The sequence below is a fragment of the Microtus pennsylvanicus genome (assembly GCF_037038515.1).
Source record: "Microtus pennsylvanicus isolate mMicPen1 chromosome Y unlocalized genomic scaffold, mMicPen1.hap1 SUPER_Y_unloc_3, whole genome shotgun sequence".
NCBI lineage: Eukaryota > Metazoa > Chordata > Mammalia > Rodentia > Cricetidae > Microtus > Microtus pennsylvanicus.
Window position 1 is genome coordinate 8,316,130 of NW_027460881.1, and position 26,336 is coordinate 8,342,465.

A 26,336-nucleotide genomic window follows, 5' to 3' on the forward strand; every position below is an offset into this window, starting at 1 on the left:
CCATAGTTGGCAGAGCAGTGAAACATACATTCATGGGCACAAATGGCTCTAAGAATGACTGGAACGGGATGGTCCTAGAAGAGGTGCCAATCATGAAGACCTGGTTTTATATTACCTACAAGAAAGATCCGGTCTTGTACATTTACCACCTCCTGGATGACTACCTGGAAGGCAACCTCCACATCATGCCAGGCTCTAAGGAAGAGTGGAGTGGCGTGGTCCCAGTTGAGGTGCAGACCATAACGACCTGTTTCTACATTGTCAACGAGCATGATCCGGTCCTGTACCTTTACCACCATCATGATGATTCCATTGAAGGCAACCTCCACATCACGCCTGAATGTCCTCCAGTAGAGGAGACTTTGGAATTAGGCAGGGATTCCTTGCAGGGCAAAAGAGTGCAGTACAGCAAAAAAGATGGAACCCAAGAGATAGGTAAAATTATTTGCCAAGTTCCCAACAAACCTTCTGTGTATTTCATCAAGTTTGATAATGACTTCCATATCTATGTCTATGATTTGGTGAAGATCTGTTAAAGTGAAATTCTCAAATTTTGAGGGGCAGACTTAATTCTCTCTGTGGGAATGTGTTTTTTCAGAGATACCTCAGGTCTTCTATGAATCCTGGTATCTTTTCCAATGGATTATTCTTTCTCAAAGAATAAAAATTTGTTAACATGTTGTGTTATTTGGTCAATGATGGATTGTGTTTGGTGGATGGGGCATCACAGAAATACATGCCTCAAAACAAAGCAGGATTTATGGTCTTTTCCCCTTGGAGAGTAAAGGACTGGGGATGCGTGGTGTGGTAAAGGACAAGATGGCTGTCAAGGAAGCAGTGGAGAGGGGACAAAAAGTTGTATGATCTCTGGGCAGTATGAATCTTGAGGGAAAACCATGTCAAAAGGAAAGATGTGACCGATATCAGTGTTAGGTATTGGGACTTAAGAGGATAAAGAGTAGATTAATCAGGAAGGGACACAAATGTATACTCAAAATCAGAGAAAATTAGGTTTCATTTGATGAATGGTTTAATTCGTACTGCCTGTAAGTCAAAGGATGTTTGATCTCCACTAGAGCATGTTGCTTAGTGAAAAGTGTCTCCGCTCAGTTGCTGTTCTCCAGTAAGTTGGACATCAAGCTACCTACTTAGTTTTGCCAGAATTCTGTCTGCCACCTACTTTGTCATGCCTGGATTCGGTATGCCTTGAACTCTCATAGGTCTTATCCATGCCATCCAACCCTTGTCAGTTCATTTAAATAATTGCCCTGCCATATCTGGAAAACAGTGTTCCCTTTCATTGATCATGTTCTGTAGTACTTGGGCTATAAAACTCATGAACACACTCACCCACACACAGGATAAACATGTACATATGATGCCCACTAGTGTGTGACATGCACACATATGATGAATGCACCGAACTCCATAATATCAGTAAAGTAGGGAATCCATGATGCTGGGTGGAGTCTGGCAAAGACCCCACACACCCATCAAACCGCCAAATACCAGTATGGTACTGATGTCTGACTCCCATCCTGTAAGGAACCTGCCATCCTGTAACTGGGCTATATTTGGTTCCTTCATCTTCACAAACTTGGTTAAAATGTGAGAGTTGTCAAACTGGGAGTTAGGGTCCAGCATGTAGATCAGCTGTCCCAGGTCAGGTGATTTGGCTACAATTTGGGTGACAAATTGTACCAGGGAATTCTGGTACACCCTCTCCTCTTCTTCTCGCTGTCCTCATCATCACTCTTGTGGGTGGGCCTGGAGCACAAAGAAGGTAAAATGGAATAAGCCTCCTCCTTAGTGGAAAACCTTGTCAATCCTTAATTTGACCTGACTCTCTGAGGTAATGCAGCACATTTTTTCCTACTAGGTCTCCTCATTCATTGGTTCACTCATTTTTCCAAGGAATGATTGAATTCATCCATTCTTCCTTGTCTTTCTCTCTTCTTTCTTCCCTTCTTCCATTTCCCCCTTGATTGCAGAAATTTGAGCAGCAGGGCTGCATCCCCATGGGGCCGCCTTGTAAGGTTATGCTCCGAAATAACAACACAAAACTATTCATTTCAACACTGCCTGCCCCATTATTTTCAGCCTCTTAACCCATGTCTAATAATGTATGTTGCAGCACGAGTTGCGCTTAGAAGGAAAGATTTAGCATGTCTGACCTGGTGGCTGGCTGTATCGCCATCTGCCTCAGAGTGCAGAGCTACCATTTCTGCCCATGGCAGACGTGCATGGCATCTCTAAGCTCAATTCCTATTCCTCCCAGCATTCTCTTATGTTTATTCCACCCACCTATGTTCTAACCTTTCAGGCCAAACAGTTTCTTTCTTTAATTAACCAATGACCTATACTCCATCATTACTCCTATTTCTGTTTAAACAAGAACGGAATCTTTAACTTTAACATAGCAAAATTACATATAACAAAACAGTTATCAAGCAAGAATTACAGTTACAATATTTATATCTATTTTATCTTTTATCATAACAATGGAACACTATAACTATCTATCTATTCTTCAACTCCATCAGAGACTCCAGAATAATACAGTATTACCTAAGCAAACAAAAAGTAAGCCATTTTCAAACTCTAGAAATGACAGAGACATCTCGCTGCCTGGACAGTCACCCAAAGTTCCTCTGTACCATAGGTTTTCCATCCTCAGCCTACAGGCCCATAGTTTCCAGCAGACATTTCCATGAAGCGGGAAATTGCAAGGCAGTCACTATCTGCTTGTCTTGAAGAATGTTTTGCTGACCTTTTCCTGAATCAGGAACACGAAAAGATCATCTCACCTTTAGGCAAGTTCAGTAGTCCTCTCTCTGAGTGTTTTCTGTGTACAGTTTATGCAACAATCCAGGCAAGAGCAGTTTCTTCCCCAAATGGCTATCAAACTCCATAAGGATCCTCTGTGATGCCCATCTTCTTCCTGAAGTAGATATGTGCTGCCAAGAGTAGAGTGTCTCACTGTCATGAAAAACCCTAATGTACTAAAACATTAAATAGCCTATTTTGTAGTCTAGAGAGATATGAGTAATGCCTATCTAACTGAAATATATATATCTATGTAGCTAGAAAATCTAACTAACATGACTACAAACTTGACTATTATTAATGATTATCCATTAATAACCTATATACATTATATTTTTAAATGAACTACACAATCACAATACCTTAATTAAGATCAAAAATGCATATACATATAACAAAATTGACCTAAAATCTCTATCAGTAAAGCAAAATCTATACTAATGCAAATATTCATATCTATATCACATCCCACTTTAAATGTAAAAGAACGTTTATAAGCCATATTTGGGAACGTGGGTGCAGTTTTTTCTCTCCAAAATGCTTCCTGCTGAATGGTGGCATCATTATTGATTTATCTCAGTTGGCAGTTGAGCGAAGCAATTTTTTAAAGGTGTTCACAGCAACCTTTAAGTAGGGCGTGGTCCATCCTACCATATTAGGATAGAGGCATCCACAGACTATCACCCTCTGTGAAAACAAAATAGAAACTCCTTTCCAAAGCATCATGTCCTTAGATCCAAATTTCAAAGTCAAGGCATTTTCAAAATATCTATGTTGGATTATTTCAGCAGCTTTTATGAAGAAACATCTTTTAGCAGCTATTGCTACTGCCTCAAAATTCAAATGATTCAAAAAGAGCATAATAGCATACAATATCAAAATTCGCTGTGAATTTTCCATCTTTGTGCGCTTCAATTTAACCTCTATTTTGTTTATTTTTCCTTTTTATTTTTTGCCTTTTGAGACAGGTTCTCTGTATCTTTGACCTGGAATAACTCTGTATACCTGTCTGTCCTTGAAGTCTCAGAGATCTGCCTCTCTCTGCCTTTCAGGCATTGGGATTAAAGGTGTATGCTACTACACATCGAACTCACAAAGATCTGTTTGTCTCTGCCTTCAAGGCACTGGGATTAAAGGCGTGTGCTACCTCACCTTGAAGGTACAGAGGTCAATCTCCCTCTTCCTCGCATGTGTTGGGTTGACAGGTGTGTACTACCACACCCAACAACTCTCTTCCTTTTTTTAACTTTAAGAACTTCAAATTTTAGCCTGCACATATTTTTAACACACTGTAAATCATTTAAAAATTTTCTTTGTCTTTGAATCTCTCTTTACTCTATTTCTCTCTCTGTTTTTCTGACCACATGAGTCTTTCATTTACCAAGCAATCTCAGTAGGACTAAAGCCGTGGCTTTGCTGGCCAGATGTAGCCCATTCCTTAGCTTTCTGCCATTCCAACCTTGTGGCTGAGGTACCGAACAGAGCCGCATTCAGTGCCACAAGTCTACAGTGTTTCAAGGTCCTTGCCATCAAAGAGGCTGCAACAGACAACACTCAAGCCCTCTTTCTGTAGTTGGCCCTCCTTCCTCAAACAGTCAGAGGTTGCCCAGGCAGGATGCCCCAGAAAGCCGGCATTTTAAAACAACACAGTTTTTTTTTTCCTGCTACTGCTGAAAACATACAAGCATTCAGTTGGCTTTTATCAACACCATTTAAATGTTTTGTGGCAGGACCTCTTAAGGGCTGCAAGGTTTTGCAGCTGAAGCTGAGTCAGCAAGCCTCTTTTAGATGAGAGCCCTTGCTTTCTTCTAGCAAGCAGAGCAGACCGAGAAATCGCTGCTACCAAGAAAACATGCTTTACTCTTTCCCAAGCTTTCTCAGGCTTTCAGTGGATTCAGTTGTCCACAAGGCTGCAAGCCATTCTGTAGTTATTTGAGCAGCGAGGCTGTGTCCCCAGCACCACGGCCGCATGAAGGTTATGCCTGAAATAAATACACAAAATCTGTATTCTTTTAAACACTGCTGGCCCATTAGATTCAGCTTTTTAACACATTTCTAATAATCAGTGTAGTATAACGAGGTGCACTTACCAGGAAAAATTCAGCATGTCTGACATGGTGGCTGGCTGCATCGACATCTGCCTCAGAGAGCAGAGCTATGGCATCTGCCAGGGAGAGGGGAGCATGGCTTCTCTGAGCTCACTACCTCTTCCTCCCGGCATTCTATTTTGTTTACTCCACCTACCTATGTTCTAACCTATCAGCTGAAGCGTATTCTTTCTTTAATTAATCAATAAACTTCTTCTGTCACTTTATCCTTTCAACAGCTTGCCCATATAAATCTCCCATGTGTCTTCTGTTGTATAATCTTTCATTTGTAAAGAACTTGCACTCTCAGGGGAGGATTTTTCTGACATCTCTGTGGATGGAGATCATATGAGGAAGATCAGATGAGCAACCATGACAACTCTAATGCTGTAGAGTTAGGTGGACCAGAGATTGATGGCTGACATTCCTGTGCTATGTATCAGATGCCCCTGAACTCTGGCCCTTTTGACAGACAGGCAGACCTCCAGTTGGTCACACATACTTAACTCATTCAGGTTCACAGATACTGTAAATGGAGTTTTAATTCTTCTCCTAAACTAATAAAAAAACCAAGATTTGGAGAAGAGAAGAGCCTGAAGTAAGGCCTCAAAATGGGTCATTTTGCAAAGGAAAGGTTACCAGCCTCCATGTATGCTGTCTCCCTTTCTTAGTCAAATCCATCCTTCCAGTGTCTAGCTAACAGCTAACCATAGGATTGAACCCAACTGCCTTTGATTTCTGAAATAAGTGCTGTCCCCTTAAGGTCTCATAACAGCACAGGAAGGTTTGTAAGACTGTCCCAGCAACAATTTAAAGCAATTCTAGGACACCAAAGATGCAGCAAATTTGGTTAATTGGTAATATAGATCGTTCTGATGGGACAAAATAATTTAGAATTGAAAAAAAACAGATTGGTGTACTCACGATGAATTTATGTGATATGGCACACACAGGCTTCTGGTTCTGAATACTTCATGCTCGTTGGGTTTTGGAGATTGTCGTGACCCTGAACCTAGCTGGAGGCTTTGGGGCCTTGAAAGGACAAGACTTAATATTTCAGGACATCCTTGTACTTGGTGCCCACTGTTTACTGATTTCCTTACAGAGAATGAGCAGCCATCTACTCCTGCTGCCATGCCTTCCCCACATGAACAGAGAGAAGACCCTATACACACAGGTCGCTTGTATCACATGTGACGGCATAAGTCACAAACAAACTCCCACAGCAGTTTAGAATTGTGATTAATAGAATGATTTTTTCTTGAAAGGGGAAAAACTTAGAGATCACAATCCCTTACAAAAGCCCTCTGCAGGATCAGAAAAGGAGCCTAGTAGCCGGAAGGGAAGCTCAAGCAAGAGATCAAGCTGAAGGTAGAAGTTGCTTTGTAAAAGAGAGAGAGACCACAACTCAATGGGCTGGTATCTCAGTGGATATTCAGGAAACATCACAGAGAAAGGATCTGCTTCATGCATGAGAGTCACCGATGATTTCCCTTTAAGAAAAAAACCCATCAAAACTACCAATAACATCATCAGCATTCAACAACATGTCTATGATTTCTTTGCCTTGCCTTTGATTGTGCAGTAAATGATGCTGATAGTTAATCTGTGCAATTAATGCAAATTTCCTTGTAACCGACTAGACAGAATAGACAGGTTATCTTAAACACAGCACTGAGTCACTCTACGATGGAACTGGTTCATCATCACCTGTGTGACAGTGACATAATTAAGATCTTTCCTTTGTCTATAAATCTCATTATGTTCAACATGATATGTTGTCATACAGATTTCTTAGGGTTTTGTCCCACTGGTGGTTTCCTTGGTATGCTTACATAATTTTTGCCAGATCCAATCAGTTTTGCCATGCACTCTCAGCTCCACGTCATTGTGTTCCCCTTATGTTCCAGTCCAGGCATTTTAGACCTCTTGTAACTGTTGTAAGAGTATCTCATCTTCCACCTAAATGATTTAGGGTTTTATTTAGGCTGGGTTTTATCTTCCATGACTGAGTTCATTGATTTTCCTTGGGCGTAATTCCTGGGACACTGAGCCTAACTCCTGGGAGATTCCTCCAGTTATTTCTCCTTTCTTAGATAGTTTACACTCTCACTATTACTGTGAGAGTGTTTCTGTAGCAAATATTCTTCTCAAGATGAGAAGAAACTTCAATGTTACAATCCATTTGTTATTGTGATTTAAATACACACACACAAACACACACAAGTAAGTGCACATACACTGATGATATCTCAATTTATGGGGCCATTCTGGGGATGTCAAGATCGATATCTCTCGAGTGGTTCTCAGAAGGCCATAGGGTGACCCTCTCTAGGTACTTATGCAGGGAGGAGAAGTTGACCGCACTGTGACATGTCCCTAGGAACTATGTGTGCCTTGTCCCATAGTCAGACTGATGACTGACTATCTTGGAAACCACCATGGAACTTTTGTTTGGCAAATGACGGAGATCAAGTCAGGGTCAAAATCAGAAAACTAGATGGAGCTTCCAAGCTCCAGTGGAAGAGCAGATGGATGGAGAAAAAGAGCAAGGATGTCAGGAATATAAGGGCTTGGTCCACACTATGAGACATTGTGCCTGAACTAAGGGGATTTCAACTAATCCAGTGACCTGGGAATGAAAGAACATGGGATCAAACTGGAAGCTCTGAATGTGGCTGACAATTGGGGCAGACGGAGAAGCCAAAGATAATGGCACTTGCAATTGTCTGCATATCATACACTGGCTTTTTGTGATCATATTTTTTGTGGATGCATACCTTGCTAAATCTGGATGGATGAAGGGTGGGCTTGGACTTCCCACAGATCAAAGTACCCTGCCCTCTATTTGGACTGGTGTTTGAGTGGAGAGGTTTATTTGCGGAGCAAGAAGAATGTGGGAGGAGGAAGAGAAGTGGAGAGTTTGATAATTATTATCATGAAGTAATGGAAAAATCAATAGAAAATAACCAATGAGGACATTGGAGCCAGGAAAAAAAAAACATTCATGTGAGTTGTTGACTCAGACCAAAAATTATTTTACAGAAGAAAAAAAAACACATAAAGGGGTTGAGTTACTTGGAAAATATGACTCAAGTAATTGGGAAGAAGATTGGGGTTTTTATTTTGGGTCTTCATGGGGCTATATGAGCAGCATTTTAGGACCTGTATGCTGGATATTTCTGGGGGTTAGTAGGGAAGAAACCTGGCTAGGAGGAGTTTTATGACATAAGTAGAGCCTTGATGATGTCACAAAGCTTTGGTTGGGGTGGCAACTCTGTTTCACAGGAAGCACTGGTCTTCTGTGAAGGTGGGCTTACTATCTTCAGGGTGGCTGAGGAGGTCAGTTCAGCTCTTGGGCTCCACAACTGTTTAACCGAATTTCCAGAAGTTGGAATCTAGAGAGCCAAGATATTTTCTTTTGGTAAATATGTTTAGGAAGCAACTAGGACCTCTGTAGTCAAAGAAAGGTTTCTTTCAAATCTGCTCTGGGTCCAAAATTTATGTCGTTAACAGCTCCTATATTTGACAGATGGGGGATGGTTAATGTCGGGTATTCTCCCCACTCTATCTTTGCTAAAAATGTCCAATTCCTCAGTCCACTTAAATGGCAAAGATCCTCTTTGTCCATATGTGTTTTAAAAGATAATTATTTCTAATAGGTGCTGTTGCACAGATTAATGTTTCTTTCTTTTGGCAGTTTGACTCACAGTACTCACTTCTCTAATGAAGATACAGAATATCTTTATGTAATCAACCTGGATCTGGATCAGGAGACACAATAGAGAGAGCCAGTGGACTGGAGTGCCATGACCTTGGGCAGGTGGTTATAGATCAGCCAACTAACCAGTAGCTTGAGTGGTAAGGAGAGGAGTGGCTGTTCTTTGAATTCTTTGCCATCTGTTCAGATATTTCTTTCTCACTTTAGGTATAGGCATAGCTTCCTCTCTCATTGATATAGTAAGTCAGGAAGTAGGTTTCTCAGTAGAGGTCAATTGCATTTTGCAGGAGGAATATGTCTCTGATACACATATACTGAGCTGTAGACAAGAGTATGATAATTTTCCTATTCATTTCTTAAGAACATATTCCATTTAGGTATCCAAATCTATTCAGCCCTGCCTTTTTCACCTGCTCCAAAGTTATTCCTAAAAAGAGCCTTGACCTCACATCCTCACCTTCTTATCCTTGCAGGCACTTATGGTGGAGGAAACCACTTTGTGTCTGATTTAAACTGAAGAGTTCTTCCTATGCAGAGATTGGCAGCTATGAAGCCCAAGCACAGAAACAGAGCCAAGAGACAGTGGAACAGGAGTGCTGTGGCCTATCTCAGAAAGTTTCCCACCATGATGAAGATGCCTCTCAGTATGAGTGGCATGCCACATCTCCAGAAGTAGAATGGGCCATCGCTCCAGAAGCAAAAACTTAGTAAGCCTTTTGAGGCCCTGGAGAATATTGTTGGCCGCAGAATTTCTCATGGCTGGAAGGAAGCCAATGAACCAGTCACCCATTGGAAAGCCATCATTCTAGATCAACTGCCAACATATCCCTCTCTCTATTTGTTGAAATATGATGGGATTGATTGTGTCTATGGCTCAGAGCTTCATAGTGATGAAAAAATTTTAAACCTGAAGATCCTGCCTAATAATGTGCCATTTCCTCAGGTGACAGACACTCATCTCTCAAACACCATAGTTGGCAGAGCAGTGAAACATACATTCATGGGCACAAATGGCTCTAAGAATGACTGGAACAGGATGGTCCTAGAAATGGTGCCAATCATGAAGACCTAGTTTTATATTACCTACAAGAAAGATCCGGTCTTGTACATTTACCACCTCCTGGATGACTACCTGGAAGGCAACCTCCACATCATGCCAGGATCTAACGAAGAGTGGAGTGGCGTGGTCCCAGATGAGGTGCAGACCACAACGACCTGTTTCTACATTGTCAATGAGAATGATCCGGTCCTGTACCTTTACCACCATCATGATGATTCCATTGAAGGCAACCTCCACATCACGCCTGAATGTCCTCCAGTACAGGTGACTTTGGAATTAGGCAGGGATTCCTTGGAGGGCAAATGAGTGCAGTACAACAAAAAAGATGGAACCCAAGAGATAGGTAAAATTATTTGCCAAATACCCAACAAACCTTCTGTGTATTTCATCAAGTTTGATAATGACTTCCATATCTATGTCTATGATTTGGTGAAGATCTGTTAAAGTGAAATTCTCAAATTTTGAGGGGCAGACTTAATTCTCTCTGTGGGAATGTGTTTTTTCAGAGATACCTCAGGTCTTCTATGAATCCTGGTATCTTTTCCAATGGATTATTCTTTCTCAAAGAATAAAAATTTGTTAACATGTTGTGTTATTTGGTCAATGATGGATTGTGTTTGGTGGATGGGGCATCACAGAAATACATGCCGCAAAACAAAGCAGGATTTATGGTCTTTTCCCCTTGGAGAGTAAAGGACTGGGGATGCGTGGTGTGGTAAAGGACAAGATGGCTGTCAAGGAAGCAGTGGAGAGGGGACAAAAAGTTGTATGATCTCTGGGCGGTATGAATCTTGAGGGAAAACCATGTCAAAAGGAAAGATGTGACCGATATCAGCATGAGGTATTGGGACTTAAGAGGATAAAGAGTAGATTAATCAGGAAGGGACACAAATGTATACTCAAAATCAGAGAAAATTAGGTTTCATTTGGTGAATGGTTTAATTCGTACTGGCTGTAAGTCAAAGGATGTTTGATCTCCACTAGAGCATGTTGCTTAGTGAAAAGTGTCTCCGCTCAGTTGCTCTTCTCCAGTAAGTTGGACATCAAGCTACCTACTTAGTTTTGCCAGAATTCTGTCTGCCACCTACTTTGTCATGCCTGGATTCGGTATGCCTTGAACTCTCATAGGTCTTATCCATGCCATCCAACCCTTGTCAGTTCATTTAAATAATTGCCCTGCCATATCTGGAAAACAGTGTTCCCTTTCATTGATCATGTTCTGTAGTACTTGGGCTATAAAACTCATGAACACACTCACCCACACACAGGATAAACATGTACATATGATCCCCAAAAGTGTGTGACATGCACACATATGATGAATGCACCGAACTCCATAATATCAGTAAAGTAGGGAATCCATGATGCTAGGTGGAGTCTGGCAAAGACCCCTCACACCCATCAAACCGCCAAACACCAGTATGGTACTGATGTCTGACTCCCATCCTGTAAGGAACCTGCCATCCTGTAACTGGGCTATTTTTGGTTCCTTCATCTTCACAAACTTGGTTAAAATGTTAGAGTTGTCAAACTGGGAGTTAGGGTCCAGCATGTAGATCAGCTGTCCCAGTTCAGGTGATTTGGCTACAATTTGGGTGAGAAATTGTACCAGGGAATTCTGGTACACCCTCTCCTCTTCTTCTCCCTGTCCTCATCATCACTCTTGTGGGTGGGCCTGGAGCACAAAGAAGGTAAAATGGAATAAGCCTCCTCCTTAGTGGAAAACCTTGTCAATCCTTAATTTGACATGACTCTCTGAGGGAATGCAGAACATTTTTTCCTACTAGGTCTCCTCATTTTTGCTTCACTCATTTTTCCAAGGAATGATTGAATTCATCCATTCTTCCCTGTCTCTCTCTCTTCTTTCTTCCCTTCTTCCATTTCCCCCTTGATTGTAGAAATTTGAGCAGCAGGGCTGCATCCCCATGGGGCCGCCTTGTAAGGTTATGCTCTGAAATAACAACACAAAACTATTCATTTCAACACTGCCTGCCCCATTATTTTCAGCCTCTTAACCCATGTCTAATAATGTATGTTGCAGCACGAGGTGCGCTTAGAAGGAAAGATTTAGCATGTCTGACCTGGTGGCTGGCTGTATCGCCATCTGCCTCAGAGTGCAGAGCTACCATTTCTGCCCATGGGAGAGGTGCATGGCATCTCTAAGCTCAATTCCTATTCCTCCCAGCATTATATTATGTTTATTCCACCCACCTATGTTCTAACCATTCAGGCCAAACAGTTTCTTTATTTAATTAACCAATGACCTATACTCCATCATTACTCCTATTTCTGTTTAAACAAGAACGGAATCTTTAACTTTAACATAGCAAAATTACATATAACAAAACAGTTATCAAGCAAGAATTACAGTTACAATATTTATATCTATTTTATCTTTTAACATAACAATGGAAAACTATAACTATGTATCTCTTCTTCAACTACATCAGAGACTCCAGAATAATACAGTATTACCTAAGCAAACAAAGAGTAAGCCATTTTTAAACTCTAGAAATGACAGAGACATCTCGCTGCCTGGACAGTCACCCAAAGTTCCTCTGTACCGTTGGAGTTTCCATCCTCAGCCTACAGGCCCATAGTTTCCAGCAGACATTTCCATGAAGCAGGAAATTTCAAAGGCAGTCACTACCTGCTTGTCTTGAAGAATGTTTTGCTGACCCTTTCCTGAATCAGGAACACGAAAAGATCATCTCACCTTTAGGCAAGTTCAGTAGTCCTCTCTCTGAGTGTTTTCTGTGTACAGTTTATGCAACAATCCAGGCAAGAGCAGTTTCTTCCCCAAATGGCTATCAAACTCCATAAGGATCCTCTTTGATGCCCATCTTCTTCCTGAAGTAGATATGTGCTGCTAAGAGTAGAGTGTCTCACTGTCATGAAAAACCCTAAGGTACTAAAACATTAAATAGCCTATTTTGTAGTCTAGAGAGTTATGAATAATGCCTATCTGACTGAAATATATATATCTATGTAGCTAGAAAATCTAACTAACATGACTACAAACTTGACTATTATTAATGATTATCCATTAATAACCTATATACATTATATTTTTAAATGAACTACACAATCACAATACCTTAATTGAGATCAAAAATGCATATACATATAACAAAATGGACCTAAAATCTCTATCAGTAAAGCAAAATCTATACTAATGCAAATATTCATATCTATATCACATCCCACTTTAAATGTAAAAGAACGTTTATAAGCCATATTTGGGAACGTGGGTGCAGTTTTTCTCTCCAAAATGCTTGCTGCTGAATGGTGGCATCATTATTGATTTATCTCAGTTGGCAGTTGAGCGAAGCAATTTTTTAAAGGTGTTCACAGCAACCTTTAAGTAGGGCGTGGTCCATCCTACCATATTAGGATAGAGGCATCCACAGACTATCACCCTCTGTGAAAACAAAATAGAAACTCCTTTCCAAAGCATCATGTCCTTAGATCCAAATTTCAAAGTCAAGGCATTTTCAAAATATCTATGTTGGATTATTTCAGCAGCTTTTATAAAGAAACATCTTTTAGCAGCTATTGCTACTGCCTCAAAATTCAAATGATTCAAAAAGAGCATAATAGCATACAATATCAAAATTCGCTGTGAATTTTCCATCTTTGTGCGCTTCAATTTAACCTCTATTTTGTTTATTTTTCCTTTTTATTTTTTGCCTTTTGAGACAGGTTTTCTGTATCTTTGACCTGGAATAACTCTGTATACCTGTCTGTCCTTGAAGTCTCAGAGATCTGCCTCTCTCTGCCTTTCAGGCATTGGGATTAAAGGTGTATGCTACTACACATTGAACTCACAAAGATCTGTTTGTCTCTGCCTTCAAGGCACTGGGATTAAAGGCGTGTGCTACCTCACCTTGAAAGTACAGAGGTCAATCTCCCTCTGGCTCCCATGTGTTGGGTTTACAGGTGTGTACTACCACACCGAACAACTCTCTTCCTTTTTTTAACTTTAAGAACTTCAAATTTTAGCCTGCACATATTTTTAACACACTGTAAATCATTTAAAAATTTTCTTTGTCTTTGAATCTCTCTTTACTCTATTTCTCTCTCTGTTTTTCTGACCACATGAGTCTTTCATTTACCAAGCAATCTCAGTAGGACTAAGGCCGTGATGTAGCCCATTCCTTAGCTTTCTGCCATTCCAACCTTGTGGCTGAGGTACCGAACAGAGCCGCATTCAGTGCCACAAGTCGACAGTGTTTCAAGGTCCTTGCCATCAAAGAGGCTGCAACAGACAACACTCAAGCCCTCTTTCTGTAGCTGGCCCTCCTTCCTCAAACAGTCAGAGTTTGCCCAGGCAGGATGGCCCAGAGAGCTGGCATTTTAAAAGAACACAGTTTGTTTTCCTGCTACTGCTGAAAACATACAAGCATTCAGTTGGCTTTTATCAACACCATTTAAATGTTTTGTGGCAGGACCTCTTAAGGGCTGCAGGGTTTTGCAGCTGAAGCTGAGTCAGCAAGCCTCTTTTAGATGAGCGCCCTTGCTTTCTTCTAGCAAGCAGAGCAGACCGAGAAATCGCTGCTACCAAGAAAACATGCTTTACTCTTTCCCAAGCTTTCTCAGGCTTTCAGTGGATTCAGTTGTCCACAGGGCTGCAAGCCATTCTGTAGTTATTTGAGCAGCGAGGCTGTGTCCCCAGCACCACGGCCGCATGAAGGTTATGCCTGAAATAAATACACAAAAACTGTATTCTTTTAAACACTGCTGGCCCATTAGATTCAGCATTTTAACCCATTTCTAATAATCAGTGTAGTATTATGAGGTGCACTTACCAGGAAAAATTCAGCATGTCTGACATGGTGGCTGGCTGCATCGACATCTGCCTCAGAGAGCAGAGCTATTGCATCTGCTGGGGAGAGGGGAGCATGGCTACTCTGAGCTCACTACCTCTTCCTCCCGGCATTCTATTTTGTTTAGTCCACCTACCTATGTTCTAACCTATCAGCTGAAGCAGATTCTTTCTTTAATAAATCAATTAACTTCTTCTGTCACTTTATCCTTTCAACAGCTTGCCCATATAAATCTCCCATGTGTCTTCTGTTGTATACTCTTTCATTTGTAAAGAACTTGCACTCTCAGGGGAGGATTTTTCTGACATCTCTGTGGATGGAGATCAGATGAGGAAGATCAGATGAGCAACCATGACAACTCTAATGCTGTAGAGTTAGGTGGACCAGAGATTGATAGCTGACATTCCTGTGCTATGCATCAGATGCCCCTGAACTCTGGCCCTGTTGACAGACAGGTAGACATCCAGTTGGTCACACATACTTAACTCATTCGGGTTCACAGATACTGTAAATGGAGTTTTAATTCTTCTCCTAAACTAATAAAAAAACCAAGATTAGGAGAAGAGAAGAGCCTGAAGTAAGGCCTCAAAATGGGTCATTTTGCAAAGGAAAGGTTACCTGCCTCCATGTATGCTGTCTCCCTTTCTTAGTCAAATCCATCCTTCCAGTGTCTAGCTAAGAGCTAACCATAGGATTGAACCCAACTGCCTTTGATTTCTGAAATAAGTGCTGTCCCCTTAAGGTCTCATAACAGCACAGGAAGGTTTGTAAGACTGTCCCAGCAACAATTTAAAGCAATTCTAGGACACCAAAGATGCAGCAAATTTGGTTAATTGGTAATATAGATCGTTCTGATGGGACAAAATAATTTAGAATTGAAAAAAAACAGATTGGTGTACTCACGATGAATTTATGTGATATGGCACACACAGGCTTCTGGTTCTGAACTTCATGCTCGGTGGGTTTTGGAGATTGTCGTGACCCTGAACCTAGCTGGAGGCTATGGGGCCTTGAAAGGACATGACTTAATATTTCAGGACATCCTTGTACTTGGTCCCCACTGTTTACTGATTTCCTTACAGAGAATGAGCAGCCATCTACTCCTGCTGCCATGCCTTCCCCACATGAACAGAGAGAAGACCCTATACACACAGGTCGCTTGTATCACATGTGAAGGCAAAAGTCACAAACAAACTCCCACAGCAGTTTAGAATTGTGATTAATAGAATGATTAGTTCTTGAAAGGGGAAAAACTTAGAGATCACAATCCCTTACAAAAGCCCTCTGCAGGATCAGAAAAGGAGCCTAGTAGCCGGAAGGGAAGCTCAAGCAAGAGATCAAGCTGAAGGTAGAAGTTGCTTTTTAAAAGAGAGACCACAACTCAATGGGCTGGTATCTCAGTGGCTATTCAGGAAACATCACAGAGAAAGGATCTGCTTCATGCATGAGAGTCACCGATGATTTCCCTTTAAGAAAAAAACCCATCAAAACTACCAATAACATCATCAGCATTCAACAACATGTCTATGATTTCTTTGCCTTGCCTTTGATTGTGCAGTAAATGATGCTGATAGTTAATCTGTGCAATTAATGCAAATTTCCTTGTAACCGACTAGACAGAATTGACAGGTTATCTTAAACACAGCAGGGAGTCACTCTACGATGGAACTGGTTCATCATCACCTGTGTGACAGTGACATAATTGAGATCTTTCCTTTGTCTATAAATCTCATTATGTTCAACATGATATGTTGTCATACAGATTTCTTAGGGTTTTGTCCCACTGGTGGTTTCCTTGGTATGCTTACATAATTTTTGCCAGATCCAATCAGTTTTGCCATGCACTCTCAGCTCCACGTCATTGTGTTCCCCTTATGTTCCAGTCCAAGCATTTTAGACCTCTTGTAACTGTTGTAAGAGTATCTCATGTTCCACCTAAATGATTTAGGGTTTTATTTAGGCTGGGTTTTATCTTCCATCACTGAGTTCATTGACTTTCCTTGGGCGTAATTCCTGGGAAACTGAGCCTAACTCCTGGGGGATTCCTCCAGTTATTTCTCCTTTCTTAGATAGTTTACACTCTCACTATTACTGTGAGAGTGTTTCTGTAGCAAATATCCTTCTCAAGATGAGAAGAAATTTCAATATTACAATCCATTTGTTATTGTGATTTAAATACACACACACAAACACACACAAGTTAAAGCACATACACTGATGATATCTCAATTTATGGGGCCATTCTGGGGATGTCAAGATCGATATCTCTCGAGTGGTTCTCAGAAGGCCATAGGGTGACCCTCTCTAGGTACTTAAGCAGGGAGGAGAAGTTGACCGCACTGTGACATGTCCCTAGGAACTATGTGTGCCTTGTCCCATAGTCAGACTGATGACTGACTATCTTGAAAAGCACCATGGAACTTTAGTTTGGCAAATGATGGAGATCAAGTCAGGGTCAAAATCAGAAAACTAGATGGAGCTTCCAAGCTCCAGTGGAAGAGCAGATGGATGGAGAAAAAGAGCAAGGATGTCAGGAATATAAGGGCTTGGTCCACACTATGAGACACTGTGCCTGAACTAAGGGGATTTCAACTAATCCAGTGACCTGGGAATGAAAGAACATGGGATCAAACTTGGAAGCTCTGAATGTGGCTGACAATTGGGGCAGACGGAGAAGCCAAAGATAATGGCACTTGCAATTGTCTGCATATCATACACTGGCTTTTTGTGATCATAATTTTTGTGGATGCATACCTTGCTAAATCTGGATGGATGAAGGGTGGGCTTGGACTTCCCACAGATCAAAGTACCCTGCCCTCTATTTGGACTGGTGTTTGAGTGGAGAGGTTTATTTGCGGAGCAAGAAGAATGTGGGAAGAGGAAGAGAAGTGGAAAGTTTGATAATTATTATTATGAAGTAATGGAAAAATCAATAGAAAATAACCAATGAGGACATTGGAGCTAGGAAAAAAAAAACATTCATGTGAGTTGTTGACTCAGACCAAAAATTATTTTACAGAAAAAAAAAACCACATAAAGGGGTTGAGTTACTTGGAAAATATGACTCAAGTAATTGGGAAGAAGATTGGGGTTTTTATTTTGGGTCTTCATGGGGCTGTATGAGCAGCATTTTAGGACTTGTATGCTGGATAATTCTGGGGGTTAGTAGGGAAGAAACCTGGCTAGGAGGAGTTTTATGACATAAGTAGAGCCTTGATGATGTCACAAAGCTTTGGTTGGGGGTGGCAACTCTGTTCCACATGAAGCACTAGTCTTCTGTGAAGGTGGGCTTACTATATTCACGGTGGCTGAGGAGGTCAGTTCAGCTCTTGGGCTCCACAACTGTTCAACCGAATTTCCAGAAGTTGGAATCTAGAGAGCCAAGATATTTTCTTTTGGTAAATATGTTTAGGAAGCAACTAGGACCTCTGTAGTCAAAGAAAGGTTTCTTTCAAATCTGCTCTGGGTCCAAAATTTATGTCGTTAACAGCTCCTATATTTGATAGCTGGGGGACGGTTAATGTCAGGTATTCTCCCCACTCTATCTTTGCTAAAAATGTCCAATTCCTCAGTCCACTTAAATGGCAAAGATCCTCTTTGTCCATATGTGTTTTAAAAGATAATTATTTCTAATAGGTGCTGTTGCACAGATTAATGTTTCTTTTTTTGGCAGTTTGACTCACAGTACTCACTTCTCTAATAAAGATACAGAATATTTTTATGTAATCAACCTGGATCTGGATCAGGAGACACAATAGAGAGAGCCAGTGGACTGGAGTGCCATGACCTTGGGCAGGTGGTTATAGATCAGCCAACTAACCAGTAGCTTGAGTGGTAAGGAGAGGAGTGGCTGTTCTTTGAATTCTTTGCCATCTGTTCAGATATTTCTTTCTCACTTTAGGTATAGGCATAGCTTCCTCTCTCATTGATATAGTAAGTCAGGAAGTAGGTTTCTCAGTAGAGGTCAATTGCATTTTGCAGGAGGAATATGTCTCTGATACACATATACTGAGCAGTAGACAAGAGTTTGATAATTTTCCTATTAATTTCTTAAGAACATATTCCATTTAGTTATCCAAATCTATTCAGCCCTGCCTTTTTCACCTGCTCCAAAGTTATTCCTAAAAAGAGCCTTGACCTCACATCCTCACCTTCTTATCCTTGCAGGCACTTATGGTGGAGGAAACCACTTTGTGTCTGATTTAAACTGAAGAGTTCTTCCTATGCAGAGATTGGCAGCTATGAAGCCCAAGCACAGAAACAGAGCCAAGAGACAGTGGAACAGGAGTGCTGTGGCCTATCTCAGAAAGTTTCCCACCATGATGAAGATGCCTCTCAGTATGAGTGGCATGCCACATCTCCAGAAGTAGAATGGGCCATCGCTCCAGAAGCAAAAACTTAGTAAGCCTTTTGAGGCCCTGGAGAATATTGTTGGCCGCAGAATTTCTCATGGCTGGAAGGAAGCCAATGAACCAGTCACCCATTGGAAAGCCATCATTCTAGATCAACTGCCAACATATCCCTCTCTCTATTTGTTGAAATATGATGGGATTGATTGTGTCTATGGCTTGGAGCTTCATAGTGACGAAAGGATTTTAAACCTGAAGATCCTGCCTAATAATGTGCCATTTCCTCAGGTGACAGACACTCATCTCTCAAACACCATAGTTGGCAGAGCAGTGAAACATACATTCATGGGCACAAATGGCTCTAAGAATGACTGGAACGGGATGGTCCTAGAAAAGGTGCCAATCATGAAGACCTAGTTTTATATTACCTACAAGAAAGATCCGGTCTTGTACATTTACCACCTCCTGGATGACTACCTGGAAGGCAACCTCCACATCATGCCAGGATCTAACGAAGAGTGGAGTGGCGTGGTCCCAGATGAGGTGCAGACCATAACGACCTGTTTCTACATTGTCAATGAGAATGATCTGGTCCTGTACCTTTACCACCATCATGATGATTCCATTGAAGGCAACCTCCACATCACGCCTGAATGTCCTCCAGTACAGGTGACTTTGGAATTAGGCAGGGATTCCTTGGAGGGCAAAAGAGTGCAGTACAACAAAAAAGATGAAACCCAAGAGATAGGTAAAATTATTTGCCAAGTTCCCAACAAACCTTCTGTGTATTTCATCAAGTTTGATAATGACTTCCATATCTATGTCTATGATTTGGTGAAGATCTGTTAAAGTGAAATTCTCAAATTTTGAGGGGCAGACTTAATTCTCTCTGTGGGAATGTGTTTTTTCAGAGATACCTCAGGTCTTCTATGAATCCTGGTATCTTTTCCAATGGATTATTCCTTCTCAAAGAATAAAAATTTGTTAACATGTTGTGTTATTTGGTCAATGATGGATTGTGTTTGGTGGATGGGGCATCACAGAAATACATGCCTCAAAACAAAGCAGGATTTATGGTCTTTTACCCTTGGAGAGTAAAGGACTGGGGATGCGTGGTGTGGTAAAGGACAAGATGGCTGTCAAGGAAGCAGTGGAGAGGGGACAAAAAGTTGTATGATCTCGGGGCGGTATGAAGCTTGAGGGAAAACCATGTCAAATGGAAAGATGTGACCAATATCAGCGTGAGGTATTGGGACTTAAGAGGATAAAGAGTAGATTAATCAGGAAGGGACACAAATGTATACTCAAAATCAGAGAAAATTAGGTTTCATTTGATGAATCGTTTAATTCATACTGGCTGTAAGTCAAAGGATATTTGATCTCCACTAGAGCATGTTGCTTAGTGAAAAGTGTCTCCGCTCAGTTGCTCTTCTCCAGTAAGTTGGACATCAAGCTACCTACTTAGTTTTGCCAGAATTCTGTCTGCCACCTACTTTGTCATGCCTGGATTCGGTATGCCTTGAACTCTCATAGGTCTTATCCATGCCATCCAACCCTTGTCAGTTCATTTAAATAATTGCCCTGCCATATCTGGAAAACAGTGTTCCCTTTCATTGATCATGTTCTGTAGTACTTGGGCTATAAAACTCATGAACACACTCACCCACACACAGGATAAACATGTACATATGATGCCCACTAGTGTGTGACATGCACACATATGATGAATGCACCGAACTCCATAATATCAGTAAAGTAGGGAATCCATGATGCTAGGTGGAGTCTGGCAAAGACCCCACACACCCATCAAACCGCCAAATACCAGTATGGTACTGATGTCTGACTCCCATCCTGTAAGGAACCTGCCATCCTGTAACTGGGCTATTTTTGGTTCCTTCATCTTCACAAACTTGGTTAAAATGTTAGAGTTGTCAAACTGGGAGTTAGGGTCCAGCATGTAGATCAGCTGTCCCAGGTCAGGTGATTTGGCTACAATTTGGGTGAGAAATTATACCAGGGAATTCTGGTACACCCTCTCCTCTTCTTCTCCCTGTCCTCATCATCACTCTTGTGGGTGGGCCTTGAGCACAAAGAAGGTAAAATGGAATAAGCCTCCTCCTTAGTGGAAAACCTTGTCAATCCTTAATTTGACATGACTCTCTGAGGGAATGCAGAACATTTTTTCCTACTAGGTCTCCTCATTCATTGGTTCACTCATTTTTCCAAGGAATGATTGAATTCATCCATTCTTCCCTGTCTCTCTCTCTTCTTTCTTCCCTTCTTCCATTTCCCCCTTGATTGTAGAAATTTGAGCAGCAGGGCTGCATCCCCATGGGGCCGCCTTGTAAGGTTATGCTCCGAAATAACAACACAAAACTATTCATTTCAACACTGCCTGCCCCATTATTTTCAGCCTCTTAACCCATGTCTAATAATGTATGTTGCAGCACGAGTTGCGCTTAGAAGGAAAGATTTAGCATGTCTGACCTGGTGGCTGGCTGTATCGCCATCTGCCTCAGAGTGCAGAGCTACCATTTCTGCCCATGGCAGAGGTGCATGGCATCTCTAAGCTCAATTCCTATTCCTCCCAGCATTCTCTTATGTTTATTCCACCCACCTATGTTCTAACCTTTCAGGCCAAACAGTTTCTTTATTTAATTAACCAATGACCTATACTCCATCATTACTCCTATTTCTGTTTAAACAAGAACGGAATCTTTAACTTTAACATAGCAAAATTACATATAACAAAACAGTTATCAAGCAAGAATTACAGTTACAATATTTATATCTATTTTATCTTTTATCATAACAATGGAAAACTATAACTATCTATCTTTTCTTCAACTCCATCAGAGACTCCAGAATAATACAGTATTACCTAAGCAAACAAAGAGTAAGCCATTTTTAAACTCTAGAAATGACAGAGACATCTCGCTGCCTGGACAGTCACCCAAAGTTCCTCTGTACCGTTGGTGTTTCCATCCTCAGCCTACAGGCCCATAGTTTCCAGCAGACATTTCCATGAAGCAGGAAATTTCAAAGGCAGTCACTACCTGCTTGTCTTGAAGAATTTTTTGCTGACCCTTTCCTGAATCAGGAACACGAAAAGATCATCTCACCTTTAGGCAGGTTCAGTAGTCCTCTCTCTGAGTGTTTTCTGTGTACAGTTTATGCAACAATCCAGGCAAGAGCAGTTTCTTCCCCAAATGGCTATCAAACTCCATAAGGATCCTCTGTGATGCCCATCTTCTTCCTGAAGTAGATATGTGCTGCCAAGAGTAGAGTGTCTCACTGTCATGAAAAACCCTAAGGTACTAAAACATTAAATAGCCTATTTTGTAGTCTAGAGAGTTATGAATAATGCCTATCTGACTGAAATATATATATCTATGTAGCTAGAAAATCTAACTAACATGACTACAAACTTGACTATTATTAATGATTATCCATTCATAACCTATATACATTATATTTTTAAATGAACTACACAATCACAATACCTTAATTGAGATCAAAAATGCATATACATATAACAAAATGGACCTAAAATCTCTATCAGTAAAGCAAAATCTATACTAATGCAAATATTCATATCTATATCACATCCCACTTTAAATGTAAAAGAACGTTTATAAGCCATATTTGGGAATGTGGGTGCAGTTTCTTCTCTCCAAAATGCTTGCTGCTGAATGGTGGCATCATTATTGATTTATCTCAGTTGGCAGTTGAGCGAAGCAATTTTTTAAAGGTGTTCACAGCAACCTTTAAGTAGGGCGTGGTCCATCCTACAATATTAGGATAGAGGCATCCACAGACTATCACCCTCTGTGAAAACAAAATAGAAACTCCTTTCCAAAGCATCATGTCCTTAGATCCAAATTTCAAAGTCAAGGCATTTTCAAAATATCTATGTTGGATTATTTCAGCAGCTTTTATAAAGAAACATCTTTTAGCAGCTATTGCTACTGCCTCAAAATTCAAATGATTCAAAAAGAGCATAATAGCATACAATATCAAAATTCGCTGTGAATTTTCCATCTTTGTGCGCTTCAATTTAACCTCTATTTTGTTTATTTTTCCTTTTTATTTTTTGCCTTTTGAGACAGGTTCTCTGTATCTTTGACCTGGAATAACTCTGTATACATGTCTGCCCTTGAAGTCTCAGAGATCTGCCTCTCTCTGCCTTTCAGGCATTGGGATTAAAGGTGTATGCTACTACACATTGAACTCACAAAGATCTGTTTGTCTCTGCCTTCAAGGCACTGGGATTAAAGGCGTGTGCTACCTCACCCTGAAGGTACAGAGGTCAATCTCCCTCTGCCTCCCATGTGTTGGGTTTACAGGTGTGTACTACCACACCCAACAACTCTCTTCCTTTTTTTAACTTTAAGAACTTCAAATTTTAGCCTGCACATATTTTTAACACACTGTAAATCAGTTAAAAATTTTCTTTGTCTTTAAATCTCTCTTTACTATATTTCTCTCTCTGTTTTTCTGACCACATGAATCTTTCATTTACCAAGCAATCTCAGTAGGACTAAAGCCGTGGCTTTGCTGGCCAGATGTAGCCCATTCCTTAGCTTTCTGCCATTCCAACCTTGTGGCTGAGGTACCGAACAGAGCCGCATTCAGTGCCACAATTCTACAGTGTTTCAAGGTCCTTGCCATCAAAGAGGCTGCAACAGACAACACTCAAGCCCTCTTTCTGTAGCTGGCCCTCCTTCCTCAAACAGTCAGAGTTTGCCCAGGCAGGATGGCCCAGAAAGCTGGCATTTTAAAACAACACAGTTTTTTTTCATGCTACTGCTGAAAACATACAAGCATTCAGTTGGCTTTTATCAACACCATTTAAATGTTGTGGGGCAGGACCTCTTAAGGGCTGCAGGGTTTTGCAGCTGAAGCTGAGTCAGCAAGCCTCTTTTAGATGAGAGCCCTTGCTTTCTTCTAGCAAGCAGAGCAGACCGAGAAATCGCTGCTACCAAGAAAACATGCTTTACTCTTTCCCAAGCATTCTCAGGCTTTCAGTGGATTCAGTTGTCCACAAGGCTGCAAGCCATTCTGTTGTTATTTGAGCAGCAAGGCTGTGTCTCCAGCACCACGGCCGCATGAAGGTTATGCCTGAAATAAATACACCAAAACTTTATTCTTTTAAACACTGCTGGCCATTAGATTCAGCATTTTAACCCATTTCTAATAATCAGTGTAGTATAACGAGGTGCACTTACCAGGAAAAATTCAGCATGTCTGACATGGTGGCTGGCTGCATCGACATCTGCCTCAGAGAGCAGAGCTATGGCATCTGCCGGGGAGAGGGGAGCATGGCTTCTCTGAGCTCACTACCTCTTCCTCCCGGCATTCTATATTGTTTACTCCACCTACCTATGTTCTAACCTATAAGCTGAAGCGGATTCTTTCTTTAATTAATCAATAAACTTCTTCTGTCACTTTATTCTTTCAACAGCTTGCCCATATAAATCACCCATGTGTCTTCTGTTGTATAATCTTTCATTTGTCAAGAACTTGCCCTCTCAGGGGAGGATTTTTCTGACATCTCTGTGGATGGAGATCATATGAGGAAGATCAGATGAGCAACCATGACAACTCTAATGCTGTAGAGTTAGGTGGACCAGAGATTGATGGCTGACATTCCTGTGCTATGCATCAGATGCCCCTGAACTCTGGCCCTGTTGACAGACAGGCAGACATCAAGTTGATCACACATACTTAACTCATTCGGGTTCACAGATACTGTAAATGGAGTTTTAATTCTTCTCCTAAACTAATAAAAAAACCAAGATTAGGAGAAGAGAAGAGCCTGAAGTAAGGCCTCAAAATGGGTCATTTTGCAAAGGAAAGGTTACCTGCCTCCATGTATGCTGTCTCCCTTTCTTAGTCAAATCCATCCTTCCAGTGTCTAGCTAACAGCTAACCATAGGATTGAACCCAACTTCCTTTGATTTCTGAAATAAGTGCTGTCTCCTTAAGGTCTCATAACAGCACAGGAAGGTTTGTAAGACTGTCCCAGCAACAATTTAAAGCAATTCTAGGACACCAAAGATGCAGCAAATTTGGTTAATTGGTAATATAGATCGTTCTGATGGGACAAAATTATTTAGAATTAAAAAAAAACAGATTGGTGTACTCACGATGAATTTATGCGATATGGCACACACAGGCTTCTGGTTCTGAATACTTCATGCTCGGTGGGTTTTGGAGATTGTCGTGACCCTGAAACTAGCTGGAGGCTTTGGGGCCTTGAAAGGACAAGACTTAATATTTCAGGACATCCTTGTACTTGGTCCCCACTGTTTACTGATTTCCTTACAGAGAATGAGCAGCCATCTACTCCTGCTGCCATGCCTTCCCCACATGAACAGAGAGAAGACCCTATACACACAGGTCGCTTGTATCACATGTGAAGGCATAAGTCACAAACAAACTCCCACAGCAGTTTAGAATTGTGATTAATAGAATGATTAGTTCTTGAAAGGGGAAAAACTTAGAGATCACAATCCCTGACAAAAGCCCTCTGCAGGATCAGAAAAGGAGCCTAGTAGCCGGAAGGGAAGCTCAAGCAAGAGATCAAGCTGAAGGTAGAAGTTGCTTTGTAAAAGAGAGAGAGACCACAACTCAATGGGCTGGTATCTCAGTGGCTATTCAGGAGACATCACAGAGAAAGGATCTGCTTCATGCATGAGAGTCACCGATGATTTCCCTTTAAGAAAAAAACCCATCAAAACTACCAATAACATCATCAGCATTCAACAACATGTCTATGATTTCTTTGCCTTGCCTTTGATTGTGCAGTAAATGATGCTGATAGTTAATCTGTGCAATTAATGCAAATTTCCTTGTAACTGACTAGACAGAATTGACAGGTTATCTTAAACACAGCAGGGAGTCACTCTACGATGGAACTGGTTCATCATCACCTGTGTGACAGTGACATAATTAAGATCTTTCCTTTGTCTATAAATCTCATTATGTTCAACATGATATGTTGTCATACAGATTTCTTAGGGTTTTGTCCCACTGGTGGTTTCCTTGGTATGCTTACATAATTTTTGCCAGATCCAATCAGTTTTGCCATGCACTCTCAGCTCCACGTCATTGTGTTCCCCTTATGTTCCAGTCCAGGCATTTTAGACCTCTTGTAACTGTTGTAAGAGTATCTCATGTTCCACCTAAATGATTTAGGGTTTTATTTAGGCTGGGTTTTATCTTCCATCACTGAGTTCATTGACTTTCCTTGGGCGTAATTCCTGGGACACTGAGCCTAACTCCTGGGGGATTCCTCCAGTTATTTCTCCTTTCTTAGATAGTTTACACTCTCACTATTATTGTGAGAGTGTTTCTGTAGCAAATATTCTTCTCAAGATGAGAAGAAACTTCAATATTACAATCCATTTGTTATTGTGATTTAAATACACACACACAAACACACACAAGTAAATGCACATACAC